The sequence below is a fragment of the Lipotes vexillifer genome, unplaced genomic scaffold (genome assembly GCF_000442215.2).
Source record: "Lipotes vexillifer unplaced genomic scaffold, Lipotes_vexillifer_v1.1 scaffold395, whole genome shotgun sequence".
NCBI lineage: Eukaryota > Metazoa > Chordata > Mammalia > Artiodactyla > Lipotidae > Lipotes > Lipotes vexillifer.
The window spans coordinates 2,707,482-2,730,302 of record NW_006797390.1 but is presented as its reverse complement, the minus strand read 5'-3'; the positions used below and the strand labels follow the sequence as shown (position 1 = coordinate 2,730,302).

The 22,821-nt window shown below is 43.0% G+C and overlaps 1 non-coding gene and 1 pseudogene across 1 annotated transcript; one reads left to right on the top strand and one right to left on the bottom strand.

Moving 5' to 3' along the window:
- Window positions 1-8,286: 8,286 nt before the first annotated feature.
- Window positions 8,287-8,359, bottom strand: TRNAG-CCC (transfer RNA glycine (anticodon CCC)). Its single transcript has one exon. It is a non-coding gene; the product is annotated as a tRNA-Gly (tRNA).
- Window positions 8,360-22,154: 13,795 nt separating this feature from the next.
- LOC103082280 (60S ribosomal protein L28 pseudogene) lies at window positions 22,155-22,568 on the top strand (annotated as a pseudogene).
- The last annotated feature ends 253 nt before the right edge of the window (window positions 22,569-22,821 follow it).

Genomic DNA, 22,821 nt, shown 5'->3' with positions numbered 1-22,821 from the left:
TTTGGCTTTGGCAAAAGGGTTAGTAATACTGTGACTCATTCACAGGAAAAAAAATAAGCCAATAGAAACTATCTTGAGAAGGACCAGATGCTAGACTTAGAAGATAAAGACTTCAAAGCAAAGCAACTATCATAAATATATTCAAAGAACTAATGAAAAGTATGATTAAAGAATTAAAAGAAGTATGATGTCAGGGACTTATCAAGTAGAAATTAGCAATAGAAAAAATAAATTATTTTTTAAAAGAAGCAAATGGAAAATCTGGGGTTGAAAAATATAAAAACTTTAATGAAAAGTTTACTAGAGGGGCTTCCCTGGTGGCGCAGTGGTTGAGAGTCCGCCTGCCGATGCAGGGGACACGGGTTCGTGCCCCGGGCCGGGAAGATCCCACCTGCCGCGGAGCGGCTGGGCCCGTGAGCCATGGCCGCTGAGCCTGCGCGTCCGGAGCCTGTGCTCCACAATGGGAGAGGCCACAACAGTGAGAGGCCCGCGTACCGCAAAAAAAAATAATAATAATAATGTTTACTAGATGGAGGAGACTAAGGAAGGAAAAGATTTGAGGGGTACTTCTGTTCCGGCTATGCTTGGTTTGAGATGCCTTTTGGCCACTCAAATGGAGATATCAGACAGGCTATAGATCTATGACTCTGGAAATCAGGAAGTAAGTCAGCAGTGAGAAACTTACTACCTTTCAAGGTAGCCTATTATGTATTGGATAGCTCTAATTACCAGAAAGTTCTTTCTATTACATTGAGATGATTATAAGTGTAGTATAAATATGATGCCCATTTCCATCTGGGGTTACTGAAAAACACATATTTTTGGAAACACAGCAAATGTCTGAAGGAAATTAGCATGCTCTCTCCTAATGTCTTTTATTCTCTAAGCTAATAATCCTAGTTTCCCCAGCTGCTCTGCAGGACCTTGTTTCCAGATTCTTCAACATCCTGGTCATATCCTTTTTAAAGTAGGATGCCAAGGACTAAAGTGACCTGAATAACACACCCAAAATGTAGGACTATTTTCCCTCTGATTTGTTATTCTTTCAGAAATATGTTCACTTTTTATAATTTGTCTGTGTTCTGTCTTGTCATTCATGTGTTAGGGTCCCTGCCTGAGGCATACGACATTTCTTCCAATTTTCTCCTAATCTGTTGTTGATTTGAAAATCAAATAACCAACTTATGCTTTGTATCAGATATTAACAGTTTGCTTTGTATGTTTGGAATATTTTATAATAACTTAAAATGGAGAGAGAGTATGTGCTTTCTGAGAGGGGCCACCTGAGCCATTCTGTGAGTAAAGCTTTGAACTCTAGTGAGAAATTTTTTTTTCCTTACTTTGTTTTTCTAATCTATACTCAAAATAAGTGAGTTTTTCAAATAGTTGATTTCCAGATGGGTAAGGTATTTTTTAGTCCTTTACAAAAGGAACTTCTTAGAGATTTTCTCAGTCTAGGGCACTGGTTCTCAACTAGCGGTGATTTTGCTCCCCAGGGCCATTTGGCAATTTCTGCAGAATTATTTCATTGCTATGACTTGTGGCAAAGAGAATGCTACCTACATCTAGTGGGTAGGGTCTAGGGATGCGGCAAAACATCCCACAATGCACAGGACAAGCCCCAGTAACAGAGAGTTATCTGGCCCCAAATGCCAGTAGTACCTAGATTTACAATCCCTGGACCATGGTATCTCCCTGATGTCGTTTACTAACCTCACTGAAAAAAAAGTTTAATAAAACCTATGTGAAAAAAATCGACACAATTTAAACTTAATGAATTAATTCTGCTTCCAACTAATCACTGCTCTCTCCCTTTATCTCATGCCAACCATCTGTTAATAATCTTTCTATAATTTAATGGGACAATATTGAAGCACAACTTTTTTTCACCTAAGAAAATGTTTTCAGAGCCCCAATTTTCTGTCACCGCTCTCAGTCTCCATCCTTTTTAGAATATTAACAATGTTCAGTGATCACATTTGGACATTATTTTCATATGCTCTCATTTAAAGCAAAATCAGGGAGTTCCCTGGTGGTCTAGTGATTAGGATTCAGTGCTTTCACTGCCAAGGGCCTGGGTTCAATCCCTGGTTGGGGAACTGAGATCCCGCAAGCCTCAAGGCATGGCCAAAATAAATAAATAAATATTATAAATAAAGTAAAATCATGGTCTCATTTATCTCACTGGCCTTTCCTTTCTCTTCCCCATATTTTGCTCATTCTTTCCATCTGTAAGGTCATGTTTCTTGAGAAGAGGAACAATCCTGCTTTTCTACTAGATAAATACAACACCACTTAAGCCAGAAGCTCTGTTCTCCTTATCTTTCAGGTGCCCCAATGAGGCATGTGGCTATTCTGGGACGTGGCTGTGCAGACATGTTCACTAGTTTGCTATTAGTGAGACAGGCGGAGGCGGAGTCACTGTCCTGTCACTGGCTGTACTTAGAGGCCAAGGTGTGGGCACCAAGAGGAATGCTTTTTACTGCATGTGCTCCATGCTGGGAGCAGCTCCAGTCTTTTCCTGGGTACGTTTTGTTTCTTGGTATTGATGGCAGCTGTCAAGATCAAAGAGGAACTAGTGAGACAGGGGTAAATAGCTTCACTCTCAGGGTACCTGAAAGGAGCAAAGGCTGATGGAAACTCTGAAGTGCAAGGGGAGCAATAAATTCTTTCTTTAGCCATACCCAGAAACAACAACTAGGTAGCTCTTTTCAGATGCTTCTAAGTTTTCAAATTACAACCGTGATACCACTCAGAATCTAGTGGCAAAAAATAAGCCTTCCCCAATACCTTTGTGTTTTAGAACTAGAGATTCATTCATTCATTCAGATATTTATTGAGTATGTCTACATGTACCAGGCACAAAAATGAACCAGGGAAACTTCTAAACGTTTGGAAATTTCGAGTGTGTGTTTGAGAGAGAAATGATGAGTGCATACCTAATTAGTAGTCAAAATATTTACATAATTGATCTCCTTTCTTCCATGGGGTAATAATTGCTCTGCGTGCGTGAATCCCCAAGTATTTGTATAGACAGTGTGTTTGAGATGGCAGAGAGTAAATCAGCTGGGGTCTTTCCCCTTGAGCCTTAAGACTACCTTTTAGGATTAGAGAATTGAGACACAGATTTAACAACTTAACTAATCATTAGCATAGTGTATAGCACAGCAAGTTAATGCCATAGTCTGAGCAGCTACCTGGGTCTTCTAACTTTCAACCTTGTCATTGTTCTAAAAATATACGTGAGAGAAGATTGTTTGCAGAAAACGCTTTCCGCCACTGTACCAAGTTGGTTTCTATCTAGAAAGCCTTCTGGCTGAAACAATGGATAGGATAATGAAATGAAGCAACAGAGTTTGGGGCTCAGAGCTGGGGTGGAGGGATGAAATGGAGAGGGGAAATTAGAAGAAGCACAGAGTGAGGAGACTATATTTTAGTTGTGGCAAAGCATGTAAGATAAAAGTGACGCATTTGGTGTCTCTGGAGTACAAGTGGTATGTTGGTGCTGTAAAAAAGGGAAAAAATGCGGGAAGATTTTGCTTTATTCTTCAACTAAGGGCTTACACTCAAAGTAGCATGTCCAGTATTCAAAGACTGCTGCAGCAGAGCCTGAACTTGGTTTTAGAAAAGTGTTCTCTCTTACTAGATTCCTGTGAGGACCCTACTCTTCAGCAAAATTGGACAAAGCCCTCTTCCCCAATCCTTTGCACAGACTTCCTAGCACCATTCCTTTGCCCAGGCCATCCATCTTCCTGAGATGCCCTTCTCTAACCTCTGCCTGCCTCTTATCTTACCCATCTTTCAAGAGCTATTCCAAATTCTAATTTCTGGAAGGTTCTAACTTCAGAAGCCTTTCTGGATTGTTTCCACATGAATAAAGTCTCTCAATTCTTTGACTTCCTTAAGCACTTTCCTTTCCGGTCCCCTCCATGGGCCAAATTGCAATCAAGCCGACGGCAGGAACGTGAGGGGCTCTGCACTGTTCAGCAGGGTACTGTGCGATTTTGTAGGCTCTTTCGGCATACATGTATGTATGTATTTTAATTTTTCTAAAAATTGCCTTTAAAAAAAATTAACATCTTCTCAGAGTTAGAAAACTGTTGTTTTTATTAGATGTTATCTTCTCCAAAGATTGAGAGGTCCAAGAATGCAGCTAAGGGGCAGAAATAGAGAATGGATTTGGAAGAAGCAAAGTTTCTGGCTAAGATATGGGGACAAGTATGACTTTAGGTACAGGGAGATACTGGAAAAGAGAATCAGAGAGACAAAAGGAGCCTGAAGATGGTGGCTTATAACCTGGGGAAATGGAAAGAAAAGACAAAGGAGCCAGAAAGAGAAGGAACTGTAGAAATTTTGAGATACAAATATTGAGATGGATGGAGGAACAGTCAAGAGACTAAAAGGGTTATGTCAAAGGGAAAGACCTTAGCTTTTGCTTGTCTTTGGGAGGTTCCTTTTCGTACATGTCAGAAAAGGAAATGGAAAACAATACAGAAGTAAGCAGGTAAGCATATCCTCTTTATAACCTCCTGCTGGTCCCTTCCTTGGAAATTGAAATGACTCATGGAGGCATATGAGAATAAACAACACTTCCCAGGAACTGTCTCTGTTCTTAGCAAGGTTCTGTCTGCAGCTGTTTCCTCCAGAATCCTGCATGATCTGGTTCAAGACATGACTGTGTCTTTCCCCTCCGTGTCTCTACATATATTTCAGGTCCCTGGGTTTGCTGATGTCTATTCCCTTAATGCCTCTGTTCTGTTCCTCTAACTGTGGGCTGTATGTCTCCATCCATTTCTGTAAGTTGTTTATGGTATCTTATCACTTGTGCAGTTCCTCTTATTTATTTATTTATTTATTTTGGCTGCGTTGGTCTTCGTTGCTGCCCGCAGGCTTTCTCTAGTTGCAGTGAGCAGGGGCTACTCTTCGTTGTGGTGCGCAGGCTTCTTATTGTGGTGGCTTCTCTTGTTGCAGAGCATGGGTTCTAGGCACGCAGACTTCAGTAGTTGTGGCAATGTGGGCTCAGTAGTTGTGGCTCGCAGGCTCGGTAGTTGTGGCTCGCGGGCTTAGTTGCTCCGCGGAATGTGGGATTTTCCTGGACCAAGGCTCGAGCCCATGTGTCCACTGCATTGGCAGCAGGCGGATGCTTAACCACTGTGCCACCAGTAGAGTCCCTGCAGTTCCTCTTTTGACTGAAGTCTCATCTATGTCTGTGCCTTTTCCTTTTGCCTTAGTCTTTTATTTTTCTCTCTGTACTCTCCCACTCTACTTCTGTCACTGCTTTTCTTTACCAGTTGGCTTACTGTGATCCCATCCCCATAGCAACCCCTCTCTGGGGAGGAATGAGGGGAAAGGGAAGGAAGAGAGAGCCTAGAATTAGATGGACAGGGAGAAGCTGGATTGGAGTTGGAGGGTGACCTTTTGGATTGAGTCCTGGAACAGAGTACAGACAAACTATGTAGGTGGATGCCAGCCAAATTACACAAAATCCTAAGGCAACATATATTGGGTGCCCAAATCCAGCCCCAGCTAGTAAATTCGTTCTGTTTTTCATTCTGCCAGTCTTGTCATCTTTTATTCCCTCTCCTGTGATCCAGATTAACTCTTTCTTTCTGTTTGTAAGCTTTATGATTTTTATACCTGTGTGGTTTTGGGTGTATTGTACTTTGAAAAGTGATTTTCTTAAAGATTCATGAATATTCACGTTAGAACCACGAGATCTTTCTTTAGATGTACTAGGGTTTTTCACTAGGATTCCTTCTGGACACCTTAATTTTTTTTTTTTTTTTGGCCATGCCGTGAGGCTTGCAGGATCTTACTTCCCCAACCAGGGATTGAAACAGGGCCCTCGGCAGTGAAAGCGCGGAATCCTAACCACTGGACTGCCGGGGAATGCCCTGGACACTATAATTTAAGTGATAGTGGAGAACACTTGGAATGGCCTTAGAAAAGGACAACAAAAAGTCAACTGTGAAATGATATTGTACATTCTCATTAGGACCAGAATGGTAGATAAGAGATTTAATAAGCAAGAAAGAAGATTTTACCAACAATGGGATTTGTTTTACAGAAGGAAAGTTTACTCGGTGAGGTAATGGAATTATTCTGCCCAGAGATACCTTTAAAACCAGATAGGATCCATGTCTCTGTAAAGGAAATGGGCTAGATAAGTACTTCTCAAACCTGAGCTCCCTTTCCCATTGCTTCCCTTGACCCCCACTGGAGAGCTTGTTAAACACAAATTCCTGAACTCCACCCCTTAGAAATTTGGATTCTTAGGTCGGGAGAGAGGGGAGTGTAAGAGGAGGGTTTTTATTTGCATTTCTAACGGACTCCCTGGAGATGCTGCTGCTGCTGGTCCAAGGACCACAACTTGAGTAACACGAGTCTGGATGATTTCGAGAGTCAGGGAACACAACTGACATACATGGTACATAAATGTGTGGATATTGCATTGCTCTTTGATTAAAAGTATCTTTTTCTTTGGGAATGGAGGAGTGTGAACGAGCTAAATCAGATAGGTTTTGTTTTTTTGTGCCCAGCTGCACGCTGTGATACCCATTTGACTCCTTTCTTTGTTCTGTAGAGTGACCAACCATCCCAGTTTGCCCAGGGCCTTTCTGTGCTAAACTGGGACAGTTCAGGGAACCTGGACATTTAGGTGACCTCTCCATTCACACGAGGCTGGATAACATCTAATAAAAACAGTAAGAAACAGCATTTTTCTATATCTGAGAAAAGTAAAAATGAATTTGAGTCGTAAATTAGGACTAGAAATGTGGTTTTTAGTCCTAATTCATAACTTACTAATTTTATGACTTTAAATTGGGCATTTAAATCTCCCTGTTTCAGGGCTTCCCTGGTGGTGCAGTGGTTGAGAGTCTGCCTGCCGATGCAGGGGACATGGATTCGTGCCCCGGTCTGGGAAGATCCCACATGCAGCGGAGCAGCTGGGCCCGTGAGCCATGGCCGCTCAGCCTGCGTGTCCGGAGCCTGTGCTCCGCAACGGGAGAGGCCACAACAGTGAGAGGCCCGCTAAGAAAAAAAAAAAAAAAAAAATCTCCCTGTTTCAGTTTCTACCTGTAAAATGGAGATAGCATTACCTACCCTTCTTACTTCACAAAAAAATTTTGAAGATCATTTAAAACAATGTATATAAAAGATTTTTATGAAAATACCATACACATATTAAGACAGAGATGTAGCTCACTTGTTTTTATTTAGAATTTATTATTTAGTGCCAAAAAATAGCAACACAGCAATCCAATTCCTAAGTATACACCCAAGAGAAAAGAATTCATATGTATGGTGAATGACAGGGATGTTTTATAATAGCTCAAAACTAAAAACAATAATGGAGTAGTGTGAATGTGTACATCAACAGGAGACTGGATACATAAATTTTGGCATGTCCATAAATGGAGTACTGCTTAGCAGTAACAAGGAATGAATTGCTGATTCACACCACGTAAAATACTCATAGACACTATGTTAAGTGAAAAGGAAAAAAATCCTAGCACAGAAGAGTGCATACTATATGATTCCATTTACATAGAGATCAAGAACAACAAAATTAATTATGATAGAAGTCAGTATAGTGGGTTCCTCTGGGGAGGGAGGCTGTAGACAGGCACAAGGAAATCTTCTAGGGAGCTAGAAGTGTTTTAGAATCTGGATCTTAATCTGGGTGGTGGTTGTACTGTATAGGTGAACATGGATGTAAATATTCACCCAGCTGTATACTTAATATTAACGCATTTTTACCTGCTTTCCTGTTTGTGTATTATACTTAAGTAAAGCAGAAAAAAGAAAGAAAAAGACATAAAAGGAAGAAAGAACTCACCCTCACTTCTAACACCACTAGAGGGCAAATTCTTTTTTTTTTTTAAATGTTTCAACTCCAACAGCTCAGCACTGTTAAGAGGCTTGGTTTTGTAATTTGAACATCTACTATGTGAATCTAGAGGTTATCCCCTCGCTTGAAGTTGGTGGTCAGACATCTCCGTTTCTAGACTTGAGCAACATGTGACAGTAAAGGGAAGTGGAAGCCCTGTGTCACTGGTTCAGGAAGAGGGCTATGCTTACATCAACATTGCAACCAATCTTTTTGTTGTTGTTTTCCCTTCCTTTTCTTCTTAGTTTTCACCTTTGTGTCCTTATGGCTGCTTTTCTTTCTTTCTGTATTTTTTCTTTCTTTCTTTCTTTCCTTCTTTCCTTCTTTCCTTCTTTCTTTCTTTCTTTCTTTTCTTTCTCTTTCTTTCTGTGGCTGCGCATCTTATGGGATCTTAGTTCCCCGACCAGGGATTGAACCTGGGCCCTCCGCAGTGGGAGCATGGAGTCCTAACCACTGGACCACCAAGGAATTCCCATGCCTACTTTTCTTAGATTGATTTTTCACCCTCCCTGCCAAATAGCATACCCTTTAGGAACGGGGGCGGTCTTCAAATTTTCTTCATCTCTGGTCAGTAGCCTACTTTCCCATCTTTTCTAAATGTGTCTGATTAAACTCAATGGTATATGCTGACATTTTCTTTTATGAGTCTATCCCAGGGACTTACATCCTGTCCCCCTGCCCAAAGAGCCTTCCAGTAGCCTTTACAGCTGCATTCTCAGACTTTATTTGTTTGGGAACAGTTCCTGTGACAATTCCCACTCTAATTAAGCCCCCCATCCACACCTCCAGGGCATTCTCCCCATTTTAGTGCTTTCCCACCCTGCTTTCTCCTCAGCAGCTGTTCTGGGTCTAGTGTGCTTCCTTCACCTTCAGCCTTCCTCAGGAAAAAAGAAAACTTAGGAAGAAAGAAGTCATTTATTTCTCAGGAAGGATTAGTCAGCTGACCAAGTTGTCTGAGGGTCTAAAAAGGGGGTGGAGGGATGATCAGAAATGCATAAGTGCAAGTAGAGCAGAAAGCATGAGTCGCATTATATTGCCTCTTCCCTTTTAAATTGAGTAGTTGTCGTTTTTAATCTCTGTAACATCGGTGTTTGCTTCATAGAAGGTACTTAATAAATATTTGCCAATATATGAAAAAGGTGAATGCATGAGACTAAAACTATACAGTATTTAAAAAATGGACAGGAACTGCAGCAGGAATCAGGGTGCTGAGGACACTTTGTAAGATGCAAATCTGTCGGGCGGTGGGTGCATGGGTGCGTATATCTGTCAAAAGTCGTCGCCCTGGACACCCAGCATGTGAATGAAACTGACTTCAAAAAAAGAATCAGGGGCTTCCCTGGTGGAGCAGGGGTTGGGAGTCTGCCTGCCGATGCAGGAGACACGGGTTCGTGCCCCGGACCGGGAAGATCCCACATGCCGCGGAGCGGCTGGGCCCGTGAGCCATGGCCGCTCAGCCTGCGCGTCCGGAGCCTGTGCTCCGCAACGGGAGAGGCCAGAACAGTGAGAGACCTGCGTGCCGCAAAAAAAGAAAAAAAGAAAAAAAAAAGAAAAGAATCAGGGCGCCGCAGGCACGTGAAGAACGGGACATCTTTTGTAAAGATCCGAGGCCGTGTGGTAATGTGAAATGTGCAATATACACGGAAAAGAGAAGAGGGGAGAAGGGAGGCAGAAGGGGAGAGAAAAGAACAGAAAACAAGACCAGACCAGACCCGAGGCTAAACAGTCGGGATAAGGTCGAGGAGCAGGGGGGATGCAGACGGACACTGCCGAGTGGCGCTGAAAGGGCGGTTTGGGATTAGTTGCCTAGAACAAAAACCCGCCCTAGAGGCAGAAGCCTTGTGGAACATTTTGCATCTCCCTAGAGATGCTTCAGATTCAGGAAATTACAGCTCTCTCCGAGGACTGGGGCGGGCGCGCCTGCCGGGCCCCCTCAGCATCTGGCAGGGGGCGGGGCGCAGGCGCGGACGTGCGGGAAGGCACAGCGCCCCCGGCGCAGCATCCTGCCCAGCCCCCGGCCGTGCGTCCGCGCCCCAGAAGGTCACTGCACGCACGTGTGTTTTCCGTGTGTGTCAGCTCTTGATCTCTTCGTCGGGCCAATTTTGGCCAAGGAGGGAGAGATACCGGTTGGCAGGGGCGTGGCCGGCGGGGGCGGAGTGGTGGGCTTAGAAGAAGGGGAGTAGAAAGCAAGGGAGGGGAAAGGGGGCTTGGAAACTGGATGGGGGGATGTGAGTGCAGGAGAGGGAGAGAGCTGGTACCGAGAGAAGAGGTGATTTAGAACGAATAAGTCGCTGAGAAAGACGCTTCAAGATTGGGAGGGGAAGAGCAGTTAAGAATTAACGGAGGGGGCTTCCCTGGTGGCGCAGTGGTTGAGAGTCCGCCTGCCGATGCAGGGAACACGGGTTCGTGCCCCGGTCCGGGAAGATCCCACATGCCGCGGAGCGGCTAGGCCCATGAGCCATGGCCGCTGAGCCTGCGCGTCCGGAGCCACGGGAGAGGCCACGGCAGTGAGAGGCCCGCGTACCGCAAAAAAAAAAGCAGGTTGCAGGAAAATGGGGAGTTGTTTGGCGCGCTACCATGGCTGAAGAAGTGCTTGAGAGGAGAAACCAGGAAAGTGGAAAAAACTCTAATTCTGGGACTCTTCTTTTCCTGCCTCATTCATTTTCCCTTCAGTTGAGATGTAAATACATTCCTCTATTGGTGTTTATCTTTCTCTTTTCGTACCGTGGAGAAAAATAAGCCAGCGCCCCGTTTTAAAAAACGAGGCGATTTGTGCATCATGACATTCTGTTTGTGCATTATATTTTAGTTATGAACTTGGTAGTGCCCCTTCATGTAAACTTTTTAGGACTTTGGGTAAACATAATCAGCAAATAATATACGTGTCTTCAAAACAACAGCAGACATATTGTAGAAAGTTAATCATTAGAAAATTCAACGTGTTCTACTTTAAACACACCTATTGTGCCACATTAAAATCTTGAATTTGCGAAGAAATTAATTAGAACAATCATTTATATTGATATTATAGAATTATGCAGGATTTTTAAAAATTATGTAGAGACTGACTTTATTTTTTAAAACAGGCTCCCATAGTGTGTTTTAAAATACGACTCAGCAGCAAGCAGTGATAGAAATCAGTAAGTGTAGAATAAAGCAAATTAATGATCTAGGTTTAATAATGTGTTCTATTTATAATGATCTATCGAGGGACCTGATTCCGCTAAGGTCCATGTTCTCTACTAGTCTCCGCATCCCATTTCTTCACACATGATTTCATTAGGTAAATGGGTGATGGAGGTGGTAACATTTTGGCTCCAGTTTCCAACTTTTGTGACTTCCACTTACCAGCTGTAGAAAGGAATATTAGAAGACACAGAAATCCCTGGCAACAGTCTCACAGTGCATCACTGTACACTTCAGCCGTCCTTACAGCCCTCTTCCCTATACCATCTTCAGCACTGATATAAAATGCAGTGTGACTGCCACCTTTTTGGGGGTCACAGAAAATGACATGTAGCTAAGGAAGATAGGAAGACTGCATTTGGAGATCATCCATCAGTCCACTAAATTAGCCACTCGATTAGCCACTTCTTTAATCCAGTCCTGAGTTTTCCCCTCCTTAAAAGAAGGCAGTCTAGGTCAATTATATTTCAAAAACAAACAAATTATGGAAAAAGAGATTTGTGGTTACCAGAGGCGGGGAGTGAAGGGAGGAGGACCTGGATGAAGGTGGTCAAAAGGTACAAACTCCCAGTTATAAGATAAATAAGCACCAGGACATAATGTACAACATGATAAATATAATTAACACTACTGTATGTTATATATGAAAGTTGGTACAACACGAAATCCTAAGCATTCTCATCACAAAAAAATTTTTTTTCTATTTAAAAATTTTTTTGTCTATTTGAGATGATCGATGTTCACAAAACTTACTGTGATAATCATTTCATGATGTACACAAGTCAAATCATTATGCCGTACACCTTAAACTTATACAGGGCAGTATGTCACTTATATCTCAATAAAATGGAAAAAATATTTGGAGGGCAGTGCTATGTTCAAAGTAGCTGCTTAGGGATTTGGGTGTGATACTGCGTTGGCCAAAAAGTTTGTTCCGGTTTTTCCATAAGCTCTTATGAAAAACCCCGAACAAAGTTTTTTGCCAGCCCAATAATATCTATACTGTGTTTCTATATAGATAAGTAAAAAGAACAGGTGAACCTATCAGCCCTGGGTGAACCTAGAGAACCAGTTTGGGAGGTCACACTCAACCTTGGTAAGTATTTTTCCCAGTCCCTATTAGGTGGTGTGAGAAATTTGGAGAATTTCCTATTGCTTAGTCTCCGGCCTTTTGCATCTCCATCTTGGTGGGCCCACTTTGTTGCATTCTCTAACAGGAAGTCCTCAGAGGTTTTTTACTTCTCGGGATGTCTGCATCCCACCCAGATGTATTCCATTCTCTCTCTCTTCACCCTCTCCTCATGCTGCACTGCCCTATCCCATTCTTTCCCCTGACTTGGGCCTAGTATAACCCTATACTATGGGTTTTTAGAACTTTATGGCCCTATTCCACTTGATTCATCAACTGCCTAACTCGGAAGTTGACAAACTTCACTGTAAAGCATCGGATACTAAATACCTTAGGCTTTGCAGGCCATAGAGTCTCTGTCCTAACTACTCAGCTCTACCCTTGTATAAATGAATGAGCATGGCTGTATACAGTAAAACTTTACCTATGGACACTGAAATTTGAATTTTATATAGTTTTTACAAGTCAATGAAATATAGTTCTTATTTTTATTTTTTTCCAAAAATGTAAAAATGTTCTTAGTTTATGGGTGGTACAAAAGCAGGCACTGGGCTCCCCAAATCCATTATTCCTGAAGGATACCCCTCTTTTTTTTTTTTCCCTTTGGTGTTGCCTGTTGACAAAGACAACCCTGATAAGTAGCAGGAGTGTTTCTTCCCTCAGGTAGGCTCCACCTAGGAGGATGTCTGTCTACGGCCACTTATCCTCAGCCACAGACTTACTGCACCCAGCTATGCTTCCTGTTTATGATCAGCTGCTTAAGAAGGGAGGAAGAATAGGCCCCATTTCTAGGAGGAAAAGAGTAGGGGGTGAGAACAGGAAAACACTGGCTATCCTAGATAGTTTTTTCTGAACCTACGTTGGCTGTATCTGTCTCTTAATCTACAGGAATATACTATAGTACAGACAGACAGCTAGTTCTGCCCCAAATCGTGGGTCCTTGAGCAAATTACTTATAGATTTCTCATGGCAAAAGAGGATAATAGTAAATTTAAACTATTGTTGTGAATTGTAAATGACGTAACCTGACAAGACCAGGCATGTAATAAAAACACCTTCAGTTTATCAAGAACCTCTTACTACTACTACAGAGGAGAATAGTTCTGTGATGATCTGTTTGAACCTGTCCCATGTAATTGGAGAATCTTTGGGAAGTCTTTAGGGTCTTTGAGAAAATGGGGGTCTAGGCTTTAATTCATGACCTGCAGTAGCTTCTGTAGCTCTGAGCTATGTATTCTGCTATGAAATTAAACAGATACATTTGTTTCTTTTTCTTTTTTTTTTAATTTGACAAACACTTATGCGACACTTAATGTATACTGGCACTATTCTAAGTACTTTACTCATATTAAACGATTTCATTCTCATAATGAATCTTATGAAGTAGAGACTCTATTATTACCTTCATTCTACAGGTGAGGAAATAGAAGCACAGTGAGGCTAAATGACCTTTTCCCCAAATCACACAATGCAAGTGTCAGAGCTAGGATTGAAACCCAGGATGCCTGGCTCCAGAATCCATGCTCTTAGCTACACTTGCTTTAAAGGAATTTTGTTTTTTTTGGTTTTTGTGGTTTTGTTTTGGCTGCACTGCGCAGCTTGTGAGATTTCAGTTTTCCGAACAGGGATTGAACCCGGGTCACAGCAGTGAAAGCACTGAATCCTAACCACTAGACAGCCAGGGAACCCACCCCCCTCCCAAATTTTTTTAATAGAAATAAAAAGTAAAAACGGGGCTTCCCTGGTGGCTCTGTGGTTAAGAATCCACCTGCCAATGCAGGGGACACAGGTTGGAGCCCTGGTCCGGGAAGATCCCACGTGCCGCAGAGCAACTGAGCCTGCGCGCCACAACTACTGAAGCCCGCGCACCTAGAGCCCGTGTACCACAACAAGAGAAGCCACTGCAATGAGAAGCCCGCGCACCGCAACGAAGAGTAGCCCCCACTCGTCACAACTAGAGAAAGCTCACATGCAGCAACGAAGACCCAACGCAGTCAAAAATAAATAAAATTTTTTTAAAGAAAGTAAAAACGTGCACATAACCCCAATCCACTTGAATTTAAGCTCCATGAGAGCAGGGACTGGCATTCTCTTACCACCACAATATCCCCAGTATCTAAAACTGGGCCTGGCAACATAGCAGAGGTAAACAAATGCATAAATGAATTAACCCAGATCTATATCCCATTGTGGGCCTTTCAGGTCATTTGTCTTTCTTCCTCAGTATCGAGAGGGAGCTGGCCTGAGAATATCAAGCTAAGACTCAAAGCTCTTAAAGGGTCACTTGTCAAGAGTATGAAATTTAATGGATTATCTTGCTCCTCTTAATTTTGTAAAAACATGTATAAACTTGTTTATTTACAAGTAGCTTAAAACAGCCATTTACGTGTAATTGGAATTAAGTTGGATTAAAAAGTCCACCTGGACCTTAATATTTAAAGAATTTAGACTGTGATTGTAATCAAAGTAACTTCCCCCCGATCTGAACACTTAAAACAGTTATAGGATTATAGGGTCACGCCATCAAAGTAAACACTCGTTGCACACATTTTTGAAATAAGTACACATTCATTCAATAAATCTGCATCCCACCATGGAGGAAGCACTCAGGGCTTTACACCATGGGATTGTGCAGATTCATGTCTAATGGAGAAGGAGAGGCAAAGAGGATGAGGAAAAACAGGACAACAGGGGAGATAAAGATACTGCCTGCATCCCTGGGTAGCATTAGCATGAAATAAATTCCGTTGGAGGAGGGGAGAAGCAGAAGTATAAAGGGTGGGGAGACTTTGGTCAGCTTTGAGTGATGGAACTGGTCGCCACGGAGATTTGCCTGACGGTCCACGGTCTATGAAGCACGTCTGCACTCTCTTACGTAGCAGCCTCCTAAAAAAACGTGGGCAGGCAGGGCTAAGCTACTGGGTAGACACAGACCAGAAGAGATTCTTGGGTTTCTGGGCCCGCCTCATCCAAATATTTCTGTGACTGCCTGATTCAGTTTGAGGCTGAAAACAAGAAGTCCGAATGGCCTCAATTATTGGTAAGAAAGCTGTGTAAATTAGGGAAGCCAATTTTTCACTACACAGAAAGACCACACGGCACTTGTAAAGGAAGCATATGTGGGAGACATAGAATGATTACAAGTACAGTGGCCAGAGCCCTGTGTGGCACCTGCTTGGCACTGGACAAAACCCATCATCTGCATATAGTATGGACAGTTTTAATGAGGAGATCTCACGATTCAAAGTTTAGCTCGAGAGACCTTTGCCTTCACTGTTTCACAGCTCTTCTTCTTTGAGTTGGTAAAGGCAATGCTAAAATATTACCATGACCAAGTGTATGCGTAAAGGTGAAGGTTTTTAGCCTGTTCAGACTACGCCCTGTTCTGAGGATTGGTTTTACTTCTTGCTGAAGTACCTTAGTAATAGGGAGCACTATTCCTGCACTCCAGGAGGACTTTGGACTCTTGCCTTCCCCCCTGCTAGGAGGGAATTAGAGCCCAGAGCTTCTCTAAGAGTGGGCGGTGAACCACTGAGAAAGCAGACAAGGCCGGAGGTCTCCACACTATTGTTCATCTGATGACCCAGAGGAGGTCAGACCCTTCTCCTCCCGCTTCGTACACACCCAAGGTTTGGCAGCTCCTTTGGCTGTTTTCTGATCTTGCACTTTTTTGGGGACTGTGATAAGAGCTTATTATGGTCCCCCTACCCCTCAGAAAAGTATACTGAAATATAATATTTGCATTCACTTTTAGGGGGTTTGTATACCTGCCTGGTCCATCTTAGACCCCATATGAATAAACACCACCCTAGAGCTTCAGTAGCTTTTTTCTTCGTACAGAACTTGATGGATTTTTTTCGGCGGAGTTGGGCTCACCAAAGTTAGGGAAGACCACTGCTTAAAGAACATAGACATTTAATTATGAAACGTACTGAAAAGTGGCTTTGCTTCCTCCGTCATCAATAGATTGGCACTTGCTTATGGTTTTTTGAAAAGGTGGATGTGAGTCAGCATGAGCACTTCAGTTATCGCTATTCAGTGGCTGCCTTCCTGTAAATGAGCCAGGCAGGGGTATCCTGGTGATAGTGTCAGACTAATAGTAATACAGAGAAGAAAGGACATTTATAGTTTTAGAGCATTGCTAGAGTAAACTTAAGGACCTCAAAGAAAGCTCTTTGCTTCCTGCAAGCAGTAGTCTGTGTTCCCTGTTGGCCCTTGTGTAGAAATTGACATTTAAAATACTTGCTTACAATCCAGCAGTCACATTCCTTGGTATTTATCCAAATGAGTTGAAAAGCTGCGTCTACACAAAAACCTGCACATGAGTATTTGTAACAGCTTTATTCATAGCTGCCAAAACTTGGAAGCAACCGAGATGTCCTTCAGTGGGTGAAGAGATAAAATATGGTATACCTGGACAATGGAATATTATTCAGCACTAAAAAGAAATGAGCTATCAAGCCATGAAAAGGCATAGAGGACCCTAAAATGCACATTAGTAAGTGAAAGTAGCCAGTCTGCAAAGGCGACATACTGTATGATTCCAACTATATGACGTTCTGCAAAAGGCGAAACTGTGTAGAGAGTAAAATGATCGCTAGTTGCCGGGGATTGGGGGTGGGGGATGGGTGGGGGTGAGGGATGAACAGCTGGAGGTTTTTTAGGGCAGTGGAACTTTTCCATATGATACTGTAATGATGGGTGACTGGTCCAAATTTGTAAAATGTTCAAGACCAAGAGTGAACCCTAATGGAAACTATGGACTTCGGGTGACTAAGCTATGTCAATGAATGTTCATCAGTTGTAACAAATGTACATACTAATGCAAGATGTTAATAATACGGAAGGTGAGGAAGTATATGGGTACTTTCTAAGCAATTTTTCTGTAAACATGAAACTGCTCCTCCCAAATAAAACCTATTAATTTAAAGAAATTGGTTTATGTGTCACTCTCCACCCCCTCCCATGAGACCGTAAAGGCAGGAACCATATCTTTTGTACCTGTATATTGCCAGAATCCGGCGAAAACAAGGAGACTGTCCTATTATTAGTGCACTATTATTAGTAACAATATCTCAGACTTCACATGACTAAAAGAAAACTCTTGATTTGACCCCTCCTCTCTCTGTTTTCCTGACTGAAGTAAATGGCAACTCCAGTTACCCAGGCCAAAACCCTTAGGATCATTCTTGACTCCTTTTTTTTTTCCTCACGCCCAACATCCAGTTAGTTACTCCTGTTGGTTGTATCTCGAAAATATATTTCAAATACAATGACTCACTACTGCCACTACTACCACCGTCGTCCAAGCCCTCATCATTTCTCAGCTGGACTAGTGGCCTCCTAGTTGGTCTGTTTCCACTCTTGCTCTCCTGTCTCATCTTCTCCATTCAACGGCAAATACCTTTTTAAAAACATAAATCGACTAAGGTTATTCCTTCACCCCAAAACCTAAAATGGCTTTGTAGCTTCCTGGCTTCCTGTCGCATTTAAAGTACAATCCAGGATCCAAGCCATCACTTACCATGTCCCTGCGTGATCAGACTCCTACTTCTCTCTCCAACAGTTTTTCCATCCTCTCTGCCCCTGGTTCACTGCACTCCTGCACCTCAGTCTTTTGGCACCAGGCCAAGAGCACATCCTTCGCTTGGCGCCTTTGTGTTTGGGATGCCTTCCGTTTGGAACAGTCTTCTCACAAACGCTCCCAAGAATTGCTCCCTCACGTCATTCAGGTTTCTGTTCAAACGTCATCTCTACTGAGATCTACCCTCAGCACCCTGCCTTAAATAACCCTCCTCCCCAGCTCTTTATTACCGTACCCTGCTCATATATTCTTCAAGTGCTCCCTTATCATTACTTGACATTATGTATTTGTTTGTTGTCTGTTGTAGTAGTCTGCTAGGGCTACCATAACAAAATACCACAGACTGGATGGCTTTTTTTTTTTTTTTTTGGCCACTCCGCACAGCAGCATGCGGGAATCTTGGTTCCCCGACCAGGGATCGAACCTGTGCCCCCTGCTTTGGGAGTGTGGAGTCTTAACCACTTGACCTCCAGGAAGTCCCTGGGTGGCTTAAATAGCAGAAATTTATGTTCTCATAGGTCTGGAGGCTGGAAGACCAAGATCAGGGCTGGTTTCTCCTGAGACCTGTCTCCGTGCAGGTGGCTGCCTCCTTGCTGTGTCCTTAAAAGGCCTGTCCTCTGTGTGCACACCCCTGGTGTCTCTTTCTCTTCTTATAAGAACATTAGTCACATTGGATTATGTCACATTCTTATGACTTTGCTTAAACTTAATCACTTCCTCAAAGGCCCTGTCTCCAAAGACAGTCACATTCTAAGGTACTGAAGGTTAGGGGCTCAACATGTGAATTTTAGGAGGACACAGTTCAGTCTGTAACACCCCACCCTCTGGCCCCCCCAAATTCATGTCCTTCTCACATGTAAAGTACAATTACCTCCACCCTAACAGCCCCCAAAGGCTTAACCCATTCCAGTATCCATTCCAACTACAAAGTCTCACCTGAATGTCATCCAAATCAGGTGTGAGTGAGACTTGAGGTATGATTCAACCTGAGGCAAAATTCGTCTCCAGCTGTGAACCTCTGAAAGCAGACACGTGATGTGCTTCCAAAATGCGGTGGTAGGACAGACATAGGGTAGACGGTCCCTTTCCAAAATGGGAGAAATCGGAAAGAAGGAAGGGGTGAAGAGTCCCAAACAAGTCCAAAACTTGGCAAGGTAAATTCCATTAGATGTTTTTCCCTTTTGTTTCTTATTGTGGTAACAAACACATAACATAAAATTCACCATCCTAACCACTTTTAATTGTACAGTTCAGTAATGTTAAGTATATTCATATTGTTGTGAAACAGATCTCCAGAACTTTTTCATCTTGCAAAACTGAAACTCTGCACCTGAAACTAACACACTGTTGTTAGTCAACTATACTTCAACAAAATTAAATAAAAACAAAAACAAAAACCTGAAACTCTGTACCCATTAAACCCCTTTTCTTCCTGTCACCAGCTAGAGGCAACCACCATGCAACTTTCTGTTTCTATGAGTTTGACGACTTTAGACACCTCATTTAAGTGGAATCATACAGTGTGTTTTTTGACTAATTTAGTTCAGTTAGCATAATACCCTCAAGGTTCATCCTGTTGTAGGATGTGACAAGATTTCCTTCTTTTTTTAAGACTGAATACTATTCCATTGTGTGTATACACCACAGTTCATTTATCCATGCATCCACTGATGGACACTTGGGTTGCTTCACCTTTGGCTATTGTGAATAGTGCTGCTGTGAACATGGGTGTGCAGATACCTCTTTGAGCCCTTGCTTTCAATACTTTCAGTACCTAGAAGTTTTTAATTTTTTGAGGAACCGACATACTGTTTTCCATAGCAGTTGCACTATTCTATAATTCCACCAATGGTGCACAATAGTTCCAATTTCTCCATATCCTCACCAACACTTGTTGTTATTTTCTGGTTTTCTTTTTTTTTTTTTTGTGGTCCGCGAGCCTCTCACTGTTGTGGCCTCTTCCGTTGCGGAGTACAGGCTCTGGACGTGCAGGCCCAGCGGCCATGGCTCACGGGCCCAGCCGCTCTGTGGCATGTGGGATCCTCCCGGACCAGGGCACGAACCCGTGTCCCCTGCAACGGCAGGCGGACTCTCAACCACTGCGCCACCAGGGAAGCCCCTTCTTTCTTTTTCTTGATGGTAGCTTTCCTTTTCTTTTTTTTTTTTTCATCTTAATGCATGTGAAGAGAGATATCTCATTGTGGTTTTAATTTGCATTCCTCTGGTGATTAATGATGTTTAGCATCTTTTCATATGCTTGTTGGCCATTTTTATATCATCTTTGAAGAAATGTCTGTTCATGTCCTTGGCCCATTTTCTAATCAGTTTATTTGATTATTTTGTTGATGAGTTCTTTATATAACCTGGATATTAACCCCTTATCAGATATATGATTTGCAAATATTGTCTCCCGTTCCATATGTTGCCTTTTCACTCTGTTATTGTGTCCTTTGATGAGCAAAAGTTTTAAGTTTGATGTAGTCCCATTTGTTTATTTTTGGTTTTGTTGCCTGTGCTTTTGTTGTCATATCCATGAAATCAATATTCCATTAAATTTTAAGTCTCAAAAATAATTCTTATTGGCTCAGTGCTCTGACCTCCACGCCCACTGAGGTGGCCCTGTTGCTCCCTCAGCCCTGGCCACTGGCCTGACCCACTGAAACTGAGGAGGAGAGAGCCTTGCCCTAATGGCCTGTGTGCTCTGGGTCTGTGGTGGGAGTGGCAGCTCTCTGATATCATTCGCATGATACCATCATGAATCAGGGTCATTCTTCCCTTAAAGGATAACACATGTTGATAGATCTATTGCCCTATCCTGTAGAATCTCAGAAGTCTGATAGCCTTCCTTCAATTTGTCTTATCTCTTCACCTTTTAGTCTAGTCTGGCAGTGTTTCTGCTGGTGTAACACCAACTCTATTGCTAGATTCCTCTGAGATGGCTGACTAAACCCAGGAATTTCACTCCTAATCCCTTTATCAAATGATTTTCCAGCTATACCCACGGTGTCCTCTCCAGAGCAAGCTTTCTTGTTTTTTGCCATATGGATAGGCTGAGAATTTTCCAAATCCTCAATTTCTGGTTCCTTTTTGCTTAACAATTCCTCCTTCAATTTATTTCTCTCCTCTCACATTACTATAAGCAGCAAGGGGAAATCATACCTTTAACAGTTTGCTTAGAAATCTCCTCAGCTAGATATCCTATTTTATCACAAAGTTTACTTTCCACAAAACACTGAAACACAATTCCACCAAGTTCTTTGGTACTTGATAACAAGGATCAACTTTCCCCAAACTTTCAATAACATGTTCCTCATTTCCTCCTGAGACTTCACCAGAATCGCCTTTATCATTCCTATTCCTACCAACAATTTCTTCCAGGTGATCTAGACTTCTTCTACCGTGTGTCTCAAAACTCCTCCAGCCTCTTCGCACATTTTTAGGTATTTGTTATAGCAGCACCCCACTTCTTGGCACCAAAGTCTGTATTAGTCTGGGTTCTGCAAAGAAACAGAACCAATAGTATGTGTAAATACAGGTTTTCCCAGTTATCCGGAAGTACAGCCTTCGTATGAAACCTTTCTTAAGCTGAAATGGCATAAAACAAAGAGGCAATTACCTTAGGACACATCTTGCTAACGGGTGCACACAATAAATCAAGGTAAAGCAGAGATGCTCAGAATCGTAGTTCAAAGCTATGGCAGCTTGACGCTGAAATGCTGAGTGTAGATCCTGGGGAAGGAACTTGCAGTGCCACTCTCAAAGCTGGGGCTGGCTGCTGTCTCCATAACGGCTCTTGCAAAACAAATGCTTACTTAATGCTGTTTTCACTTTTCACCTTTTTCCCTGAAAGTGCAAATCGTCTTCCGATTTATTTTGGTTAGTGAAAACAGGTACTAATGTTTGTATATCTTTCATGAAAGTGAAGTGGCATAAAGCATACTTTCGAAAAGCAGGGGCTACTTGTATGTAGAAAAAGATTTTTTTTGAGGGATTTATTCATGTGATTACAGAAGTCGGCAAGTCCAAAATCTGCAGGGTGGGCTGGCAGGCTGGAGACCGAGGAAGAGCCATTGCTGCAGTTCAAGTACAAAGGCCATCAAGCTAGAGCCTCAGGAAAGCTGGCGTTGCAGCTGAAGTTCGAAACAGTCTGCTGGTAGAATTCTTCTTGCGGGGGACCGGGTTGGGGTGGGGAGGAAGGTGTCCCTTCTTTGTTCTTTTTAGGTCTTCAACTGATTAGACAAGGCCTACCCACATTATGGAAGACAACCAGCTGTACTCGAAATCCATCACTTAAATGTAAATCTCACCCCCAAACACCCCCCACTTTCCATCTCCAGCCGCCGCAACGAGAGGAGGTGCCACCAATGTCCGCGCATCTGCAATGGATGGTCGGGCAGAACTGCTCCAGCTTCTTGATCAAGAGGAAGAGGCAGATGTACGGCACCGAGCCCAATAACCTGAAGGCCCGCAACTCCTTCCGCTACAATGAGCTCATTCACCGCAAGACTGTGGGCGTGGAGCCGGCGGCGGCCGGCAAAGGGGTAGTGGCGGTCACGAAGCAGAGATCCAGCCCGCGAAAGCTGGCCACCTCCTACGTGCGGACCAGCATCAACAAGAACGCCCGGGCCACCCTCACCAGCATCTGGCACATAATCCGAAACAACAAGTAGCGCCCGGATTTGCGCATGGCCGCCCTCTGCAGAGCCGGCAACGTCCTGCGCAGCCAGAAGCCTGTGATGGTGCCGAGGAAGCGGACCCATCCCACCAAGAGCTCCTGAGCAATCTGTCCCCTTCCCCACTGCAGTAAAGCTGTCAGCCGGGGGAAAAACAAAACAAAACAACAACAACAAAACACCCTCACAGAAACATCCAGAGTAATGCTTGACCAAATATCTAGGTATGGTGGCCCAGCCAGGCTGGCTCATAAAATTAACCTTTCAGAGGCCTTCTACATTAAATTTTAAGCCCTATGAGGAGAGGGACATTGTCTTAGCAACGTTCATATAGCTTGTGCCTAGAACTGTAGCTAGC